The following is a 10,126-nucleotide window of genomic DNA, read 5'->3' as shown; positions in this document are numbered from 1 at the left end:
AGCATGAAGGGGCTCCACAGTCACAAGGAAACTTGGCTTGTTTTCCATTGCCTGTCTCTGAAAACACTGCAGTTTATTCAGAGACTAAGATTATATTTGTATTCATTCAATGAATGACCAGGGTGGGGGAAAGAATGAGGAATGAAGTTTTTGTAAGTGAGATGCAATGTGGAGGAGACAGAGAGGTAAGACAGGCACCAGACACAGCAGTGAAGGTGAAGCAGGTACTTAGCTTTCATAGAGAGCCTTGCAGCTCCTGCAACACTTTCCAAATGCAGGATGGTGTTGAACTTTTACAACTCTCACGAGGCATCGCCCCAGTTCTTTTTTTAAATTAAAATACAGATTCAGGGAAATCAATGGTATTCTCTGGTTGGACCAGTGGGTGATACACTCTGTATTAACCACATGACCCTGCACAATTAGCTGTTCCATTCTTGTCCCGTCCTTTGATGTTTCAAGGAAGCAGTTTTTGAAACATATCTGGAAGTGTCGGTAAGGCAGTCACACCAGGAGCCAGAAGGAATATAAAAGATGGAATCTGAAAAGTTGTATTTTGCCCTGGAGATCTGTGATTGCTCAGCTTTCAAATTTCTCATGTGCTGTCCTTCCTTATTCATAAAAACAGGAATGACAATTACTTCACAAAGTGATTGTAAGGAGAAAATTAACTGGTATTTGGCAAAGCATGTAGTTTCTTGACTGGTAATAAGAATGGGCTTCTCAACCATAATTTACAAAATATCACCCAAGATAGACAATGGAGAAGGGGTCAAGTTTTCTTGTGGAGGTAGACCCTAATAAGTATTAACCAACAATATATTGTTTAGTTGGAAGAAAAGGAAATTTTGTTTTATAGTTCTGACCAAAAGAAGTATAAGAGTTTTTAGGTGAGTTCCACTACATTTCCACCCCCTTATATATCTTTAGTATAATATTAATATTACTGCAATGTTGAGGACTCACATCCATTTGATACACATGACATTTTCTGAGAGCATTCATGGTGAGTTAAGCATCATAGAATGCTAAGTGAATTGGCAGCTTAAACCTAAATCTAAGAACAAAGAAATGGATAAGGAGAGGAAAGCACTAAGGAATCAACAGCCAGCAGGTTCATACTTCTCTCTCAGTCTCATTAATTTGTAGCCCAAGATGAGGTGCCTCTTCAGCCATTGTCTTTGTCATGAAGATAAATGTTTACCTCCATATCTATGAAGTGTGTGTGTGTCTGTGTGTGCATGCACATGTTTGTATGCATGTCTATGTTGGAGTGTTTACTCTCCACTGCTCTTCCTATCAATCCAGGGTGTAGAGGCTCTGAGAAAACTCATCGAAGCAGAGGTGACTAAAATAAGAGTATACTCTAGTTACGTTCTGCTTAGGGACCCCACTAGTTGATTTAATGATCTGAGCCTAACTGGGCAGGTGACAATTTTAGAAAACTTATGTTCAGAATGAGGGTAGCTGGTGAGTGGCCTTATGTTCCCACTGTTTGACTTCTATAGGTATGAGGGACTCCTCTGTACCATAGTCAGGCATTAGCAGTGAGGCAGGAAGAACCAGCCCCTGTGGCTTTTAGGCATGCCTTTGGTGGAGTACCAAGGAAGAAACAGGGATGGTAGGAAGTGAAGCTCATCTGTATTTGTGCCTAGCCATGTTAGGATTGCTCAATAGACTAACTCAATGAGATTATAATAGAGGATCTGAATACTGGGGATGACGCAGAATTTATAGTTTGCTTTCAAGACTGCAATAACTTATTTGTTACACTTGTGACTTTTGTATTTTATGAGTTATTTCTAATTATCACAACATGTCATTATGACATTTTGCTCTGTCATTTTTCAGCAGAGAAAAATGAACAGAGGAGCATTAGGAAATTTGGCAGTATAGTAATGAAAGGGCCAAGCTAGGTTCTAAATCCTGATCAATGGTGTTTGAACTTAAAGTCCTTGTTCTTTCTGTAATCTTCTCACAGATGTTGTGAAGTTGAGAGTTTTACTTTTCTTAAAATTTAAGAAGAAATTCAGGATAATCAGCAATAAAAAGGGGTACAGTGAAGTCTGTGATCTGAAAACTCACCAGGCTGATGTACCACATGCTTCATCTCTTCTGCTTGCCCAACTATGTTATGATTGATTTCAATTAATACTGAACTGGATGATCAGTAGAGTCTCACTGACAGAGTTAGTGACTTCTTGCCAGACTGGGCTATCAAGAGGGGAGGAAAATTCTTTCATTTTTCATAGGCTTATGTAAGAGGACATAAAGCATTTTTCTGGGTTTTCCCATGTCCCTGCTTTAACTCTACACTTGATACTTCAAGGAAGTATGCTACCATCTGAGCTGATTTATTTAAACCGTAATTCTGAAAACCCCTTCTCATGTAAGTGATGAGTCTATACTAGGCAACTTCAGGTCATACACGTCTTCCACAAACTTTATTGGTTTTGAAATTGAATCTTCACATAGATTTTGGTTCATGCATATGAAAATGAGCACTGATGTGTAATTTTCCTTCTAGTTTTAATCTTCACTAAGCGTTGAAGAGGAAAGAAAAATATTTTCTGAAAGTAATAGGTTTTCCCAGGGCTCTTGCTAAGGGGTTAGTTTTCTATTGTTTTAGAGAAAAAAAATGTAATTCCTCTTAATGTAACTTTCTTTTTTATTAAATTTTTACATTTATTTTACATACCAACCACGGTTTCCCTTCCCTCCTCTCCTCCTGTTTTCTCCCTCTACTTCCCATCTACCCCCCCCCATTCACTCCTTCTCCATTCAGAAAGAGACAGGCCTCTCATGGGTGTCAACAAAGCATGGCATATCAAGTTGAGACTGGACCAAACTTCTCTGCCTGCATCATGGCTGGGAAAGGCATCCCAGCATGGGGAACAGGTTCTCAAAAAGCCACCTCATGCACCAGAGACAGGTCCAGATCACACTGCTAGAGGCCCCACAAACAGACCAAGCTTCACAATTGCCACCTACATTCAGAGGGGCTAAGTGGGTCCTATGCAGGCTCCCTAGCTGTCAGTTCACTCTGTAAGTGCCTGTAACTTTCAAATTGCTGGTTTCAAAGCAAGACTGTTGGGCCAGGATGTCACTTGCTATCAAGGTTCGTGTGCTCAACCTGTGAGTGGACATAGACTCTGCTGACACTGGAGGTGCAAGCGTTTCCTTGTGCCTGAATTCCAGACTCCACACTCATGGAAACCACTACCTGGAACTTGGACTCAGAGTGACAGTCTGCCAGAGGGGTCATTGGATGGATGGTCTTTGAAAATCCCAGGTATCAGTTGTTTCTTCGTACTACTTAGAGAACGGTAAGAAAGGACACCTATCTGCACATGCATCACGTAGAAGAAAGTCTTTTTGGAACGTATCTCATTTGAATTTGGTTCAGTTTTCAGGTGTGGAATGTGTGACTCTGTTGTAAAGCACACCTGATTTCTTATTCCTTTTAGCATGTTGCTGCTTACACCTGCCAGTATGCTTAGTATGTATCTATGTTAGGAAGTAAACATAAGGATGCTTTCTTCATAGGCAGCCTCAGTCAACAACTGAGCAAAAAGGGATATGAAGATGGGCACAGCTTTCACTGGGAAACTTCCCATCTGTCTTGAGACTATTAGATTTCTATCATGAATTCCAGAACCCCCATGCCATTCCTTCTACCTCTTTAATATTTTACAAGTGTTACTTTTGATAAACTGCTTATATTTCAAATTCTGTCTCAGTATGACTTCTTGGAAGCTCCAACAACCATACTTATAAATTAAAATTCAGTTTTAATGTTTCATTAAACATGTCAGTTTTTACATATGGTCATGGCTGTAAGATAATTTGCAAGCTCATAAGATAATAGTCTTTGAGCAAACTTTACATGATAAATTAATATTGCTTAAAATAAAGCATTAATATAGTTATTGAGAATGACAAAATGTTATTTAAAACATATTGCTAAAGAAATGCATGAAGGATTGTTTCTCTAGGAATAAGACAAATTGTATGAAACAAATTCACAAAAATTAAGTTAAAGAAAGCTGGCATAACTATCCTGAAGTTATAATTCAGATGTGAAAAGCGTGAATAAATGACAATGAAATAAAAGTTAAATAGTTTTAACAATTGACAAGATTATGTCTAAGAGAATCCAAGGTGAGGAAATGTAGAATTTATGTATTAATCTGGTAGGGGATCAAGTCAGAGTTGTGCTAAGCTCTTGCAGGACCAAATGGGAACAGGACAGTTTATGGGCCTCAGGAAATTCCTGAGAAATAAAGTCACTCACTAGAGCTATTGGAAAAGCATATACTCGAAGTACAAGGGCCCACAGCCAGCCTTTTCTTCCAGTGTGCAAAGGTGTGTGGATTGAATTTCACAGGGGTGGAGGGGGCAAGAAGTTATGACATTGTAAGTGTGCAGCAGTAGATGAGCATTTCAGTTTAGCAGCATGTTGTTACTCTGAGTAGATTCAGCATATGACCTCTTTGGCTTACAGCATACTACAGACATGAGGCTGTAAACACAGTACTATCAGGTATCAACAACACCCTGGTATTGGCTGCTTAGGGGAAACAAGACAGCAGTGTGTGTGTGTGTGTGTGTGTGTGTGTGTGTGTGTGTGTGTGTAATAAAGCTTATTTGCTTTTCTCACTCTATCTTGATTTCTGCTCCTTTGTCTTAAACCTTTAAACTCTTCTAGAAAAATGAAATAAATGGGTATTTTATAAACAAGAGAAATTTATTTCTCACTATTTTAAGTCCAAGATCTAGCTACTGTCAAAGAGAGAGTGGTAAGGGTCCTCTCTCTCTTATTCATTGATGATGCCTTAGTGCTATAATCCTCACATGGTAGAAAAGGCAAGAAAACTATCTGAAGCCCTTTTAATAAGGAAAATGAAGCAATTCATCTCTCAGTGGCCCCATCTGCTGGTACCATCACAATGGTGGTTAGGTGTTCAGCATTAAGGAAGGGTACTAAGAGACCGATCTCTCTCTCTCCCTTCCTTCCTTCCTCCTCCTCCTCCTCCTCCTCCTCCTCCTCCTCCTCCTCCTCCTCCTCCTCCTCCTCCTCCTCCTCTTCTTCTTCTTCTTCTTCTTCTTCTTCTTCTTCTTCTTCTTCTCTTTACTAACTCTTTTTCTTTGTCCTATCAAGTTCTACCATCTATGCATCTAATCTTCAACCAATAAATCAGTAATCTATCGTCTAGGTATCAATCAATTATCTATCACTTATCTACTTCTTTCTTTTCTTATACCTACCATTTAGCAACATTATCCCCTACCCTTTTTTTCTTCTTCATTAGAAGTACTTTTATAGTTCATTTTGTTAGGTAGGCAAGAGTCATTATTCCTTTGCTGGCTCAATACTTGTGCAAGGTCACACAGGTAATTCCATTTTGGCTACTTAATAATGAGAAAAAAATTAAACAAAATGAAACAGTAAATTTAAGATCCAATTAAGAACAAATATTCTCATTCTTGCAAAGGTACATACTGAGTGACTTTAGATAAGTCATGTCACACTCCCTAGTGCCAATGTTTGTGCCTGAATTTTGTCTGGACAATACCAGAAGAACCCTTTAGATGCACTCTAAATGGGTGACTAATGACAGAACCTATTTTTCTGTGTTGTGCTTTCACTATTGGCCTTCTTCATGTGCAAAAAAATCCTGTCTTTATGGATGTCTCTGTTTAGTGCCTAAAGTTTCAAACATTTGGAATCAGAAGTTCAAGTAGCACTCACTCTCTCTGTATAACAATACGCCATTAGAAACCCTTTTATCTTCCTGCACTCGATTTTTTTTCCTCTGTAAAAATAAGATTAAACACATCTCATAAGATCATGAGAATTAAATGCAACTGTATAATTGAAAGAACATGATATTCACTTCATCCAGACTTCCTATTTGTTATGCAGTTACAATGCCAGATATGAGTCAATATTTGACAGCATTGCATTGTTCCTATACACAATGCGTGCACTGACGATGATAGGGAAGAAGCTTCCTGGCAGCGCTAGCCAAATATTCGTCAGTTTAATAGTTCTGCAGTATAATAGTCACTAACATTTCTGCTAGTAATTCTCAAATAGAGTCTCTTTTGAAGTATTTTTATTTAAATTAACTTTGATTAAAAGTGTCACAACTCAATTTATAAAAAGAGCTAGAGAAAAAAAGGTCATGATGATGGTTGAAATTTGGAAATGCATCTTCCCTTACTTCAACCTTCTGTAGCTCATGTGAGAAACAATGATCTCTGTTTGCTGGAGACCATTTTAGAAAACTCTGTTTCCTGGAAACCATTTCAGAAAACTACAACAGGCCATAGTTCAGAAATCAGTGGATCATGTACAGAACCATCTCTACTGTACACATCTACAATACAACTCATGTACCTAAGGTCCAGGGAACGTTTCGGAAAAGAGGCAGAAAGAGTGAAATAGCCAGATGAGGAGGAAAGGCAGTTAGAGATCGTGTCTCCTAGAAATGACAGGTGAGCTACAACCGTGATACTCAATACTACCTCTGTCTAACAAAGATCTAAACAATGTTGCCAAACAAGATCTAAACAATGTTGCCTAAAGAAGATCTAAACAATGTTGCCAAATGAAGATCTAAACAATGTTGCCTAGATCTAAACAATGTTGCCTAATGAAGATCTAAACAATGTTGCCTTTGTCTATATCAGTAGACATGCTAATGTATAAGGGCAAAATTTCATGGGGCCCTACCTCTAGACAAAGAATTATATTCAACTAATGACTTCTGGGAAAGGGATAATTAGTCTCTTCTAGGGATGAACTCCCAGTTGGTTAGCTATAGAATCATCTACACAGAAGCCACACTAAACAGACCTAGAAGACTTTATTTATTTATTAAGCTATTTATATTATATTTATACTATATATATTATTTATACTATATATACATTAATATGAATGTAATAACAATAATAAAAAAGAATATCAGTTTGAGAGGGAGCAGGACACAGCAGAAGTTAGAGGGAAGAGTCATGAGAGACCTTGGAGGGAACACAGGGAAGAGGGAAGTGATATGTTTATATTTCAGTTGAAAATTAAAAACAGAATTACAACATGAAATAACCAACGAGTATTTCCAGATTAAAAGATATATGGGACACAGAATCAATCTAGAAATTTCCAAAGATTAGATGGCAAACTACCCAGATAAACAAACAACCCCTGCCTGTCCCAACCACCATGGTGATTTTCGTGGGTGGTCTCCACTGTCAGAAGGCAATCAGTATTTTCGGCCTCAGCAACAAGAACTAGCAGGAAATAGTTTCAAATGTTCCAAAAGAGAGCCATTTTCAACTGATAATTTTGTACTCAGTAGAACTACCAATTAATAGGAGGGAAAAAAAGAAAGTGGAGAAACAACTTGAAAAAAATTCAGCTTGTGAGATCTCAAGCTTCCCTCTCAAAAGCTATGATAGGAAGATTAGCTTCCCCATGTAAGGAGGTGCTACAAACTTTGAAGAGTTAAGAAGTTGAATAAATAGGATCCAGTATGATGAGAAGCAGGGTCTCTGACTTGATCTGAGCACCATGCAGGATGACAGAATACAAAGGGCATAGAAGGCAATTTCACTAGATTGGATCAGAGAGCACAGGCAGCCCCCACAGAGATGTTCTGATGTACTTGAAGCTGCTGAAAAAAAAAATGAATAAACTTGTTATTTTTCAGGCCTGATAATTAGACATTATACTATTTAATTTAGCATGTAAAAATGAGAGCAAACAAAAAAATCAAGTAACCATTAAAGTTTTGTTTCTCAATAGAGAATAATATTTACATTGGCATTAACGGGAGCAGTGATTTGACTGAAGCAGATGTACAGGAGAAGCAAATGTCTCTGCTTGTAGGAGAGGAGAGGGTAGTGGATGGGGCAAAGATATTAGAAGCAGAAGAGAGAGAATTCTCGTCTTTTGTAATAAGAAGTGAATAGATAATTCATATCCTAATTATTTTAAAATTTTATTTATCTTTTGACAGTTTCATGTTTATATATATTACATTCTGATCACGCTCACCCTTGGTACCATCTTTAAATCTTTCTTAATCCCTCTGGACTCTCCCTTGTTCCTAATAAGTACTCCTCTCTTTATGTTTTTCTTACAACTCACTGAGTTTAACTAAGGTTGCTTACACGAGTTTGGGTGTAGGCAAAATTTGCATGAGTGTGAGCAACTTAGTAGTGGCTACATATTTGAAGAAAATGTCTCCTCTCCTGCAATGACAGTTAGTGATCAATATCTCATCAGGGAGGGGTGAGTCATTATATATTCTTCTCCTATCAATGATAAAATGATGGGGGTGCCATCTTGTATAGGGCTTGCACAAGAAAAAGAGGTGGTATACAAGTAAAACCATGGCTGTTTTGAGTCCATGAGTACAATGTCTTTATCATCTTCAGAAGAAAATATCTCATAACAGTTCTGTTACTCCAGCTCTTAGGAGATATTCATTGAATTTTGGTGTGTGTCTCTCTCTCTCTCTCTCTCTCTCTCTCTCTCTCTCTCTCTGTGTGTGTGTGTGTGTGTGTGTGAGAGAGAGAGAGAGAGAGAGAGAGAGAGAGAGAGATAGAGAGAGAGAGAGAGACTCATTTAGAGCTGAGCACTCAATATCATTAATTTCACTTGTTTTCAATGATCTATCTATCTGTCTATCTATCTATATAATGTGTACTGGTATTTTGCCTATATATACTCTGTGGTAGGGTATCAGATCCCCTGAAACTGGAGTTACAGACAGTTTTGAGCTGTCATGTGGTGCTGGGAATTAAAACAAGGTCCTCTGGAAGAGCAGCCAGTGCTATTAACCACTGAGCTATTTCCTCCAGCCCCTACTTTGACTTGTTATGAGTCTCTGCATTAACTACTGCCTTCAACTAATGCTGAGAACAGTTCTAATCTACTTGTATAAATGTAAATATTTAGAAAACAGTTTGACAATATCAAAGCAATGTCCATTTATCAAAACAATAGAAGTAGGTTCTCTACTAGGGTCTATGATCTTCCAAGTCATGAACTTTTGACCAGATTAATGGTACCAGACCCGAATTCTTCCTGTGGATCGGGCCTCAGATACAATCAAAAAGTGGTTGTTTACCTTCATAACTATCATGCCACTATTGCACCAGTGAATGTATTATAGTTTTTAAAAATTGTTTATTTAGTTAGCATATTAAAAACGTTTAATATAATATGGCATGAAATTTTCATAAAAGAAAGAACAAAAATTAGGTAGCATAGGGGAAAAAAGAAAAAGTAAAAATAAAGAATATTTTTTAATAGTGAAAAAATTAATAAACAACTTTCGGTAAATGTGGAAATACAAAGTAAAAATATAGGATGATAGTTCTGGCTACACAGAAGTCTGAGATAGATGAATCCTAAGTTCAAGGACTGCCTAATTTACACAGTAAGTGTAAATAGATTTTTTTTCCTATGATTTTGTTGAAAACACGTTTTGGGCCTTTGACCTGGGATTCTTTTCCTTTCTCTATACCTATTATTTTTAAGTTTGGTCTTTTTACAATGTCCTAGATTTCTTGCATTTTTATGTCAGAAATTTTTTAGATTTAAGATTCCCTTTGAAGTTTCCATTTCTTCTATAATATCTTTAATGCCTGAGAATCTCTCTTCCATCTCTTTCATTGGTGAAGCTTGTCCTTGTATTTCCTGTTCAAATTCTTAAGTTGTTCATTTTCTGAATTCCCTCAGTTTGTGTTCCCTTTATTGATTTCATTTTCAATTTCAGGTCTTGAATAGTCTTATTTATTTCTTTTGACTGTGTTTTCTTTAGGATATCTTTAAGGTATTTATTCATTTCCTCTTTAAGTACCTTTATAACATTAAAAAAGGTTGTTTAAAGGTCTTTTCTTATGCTTCATCTCTGTTGAAGGCCTGTATATAGGGCCTGTTGAGGTAGGTTAGCTGGGTTGGAGTGGAGATGTGCTGCTGTGGCTGTTGATTGTATTTTTATGCTGGTATCTTGGCATCTGTGTTTGGGATTGGTTTGGGTGTTGAGTTCTGGCTTTGTCTTTGTTGAGTGGGTGTTTTGTTCTTTAGTTTCTGTTTCCTCTCTGGAAATTT

The sequence above is a fragment of the Myodes glareolus genome, chromosome 19 (genome assembly GCF_982192425.1).
Source record: "Myodes glareolus chromosome 19, mMyoGla1.1, whole genome shotgun sequence".
In the NCBI taxonomy this organism is placed as follows: Eukaryota; Metazoa; Chordata; class Mammalia; order Rodentia; family Cricetidae; genus Myodes; species Myodes glareolus.
Note: the sequence above shows the minus strand (reverse complement) of the source record.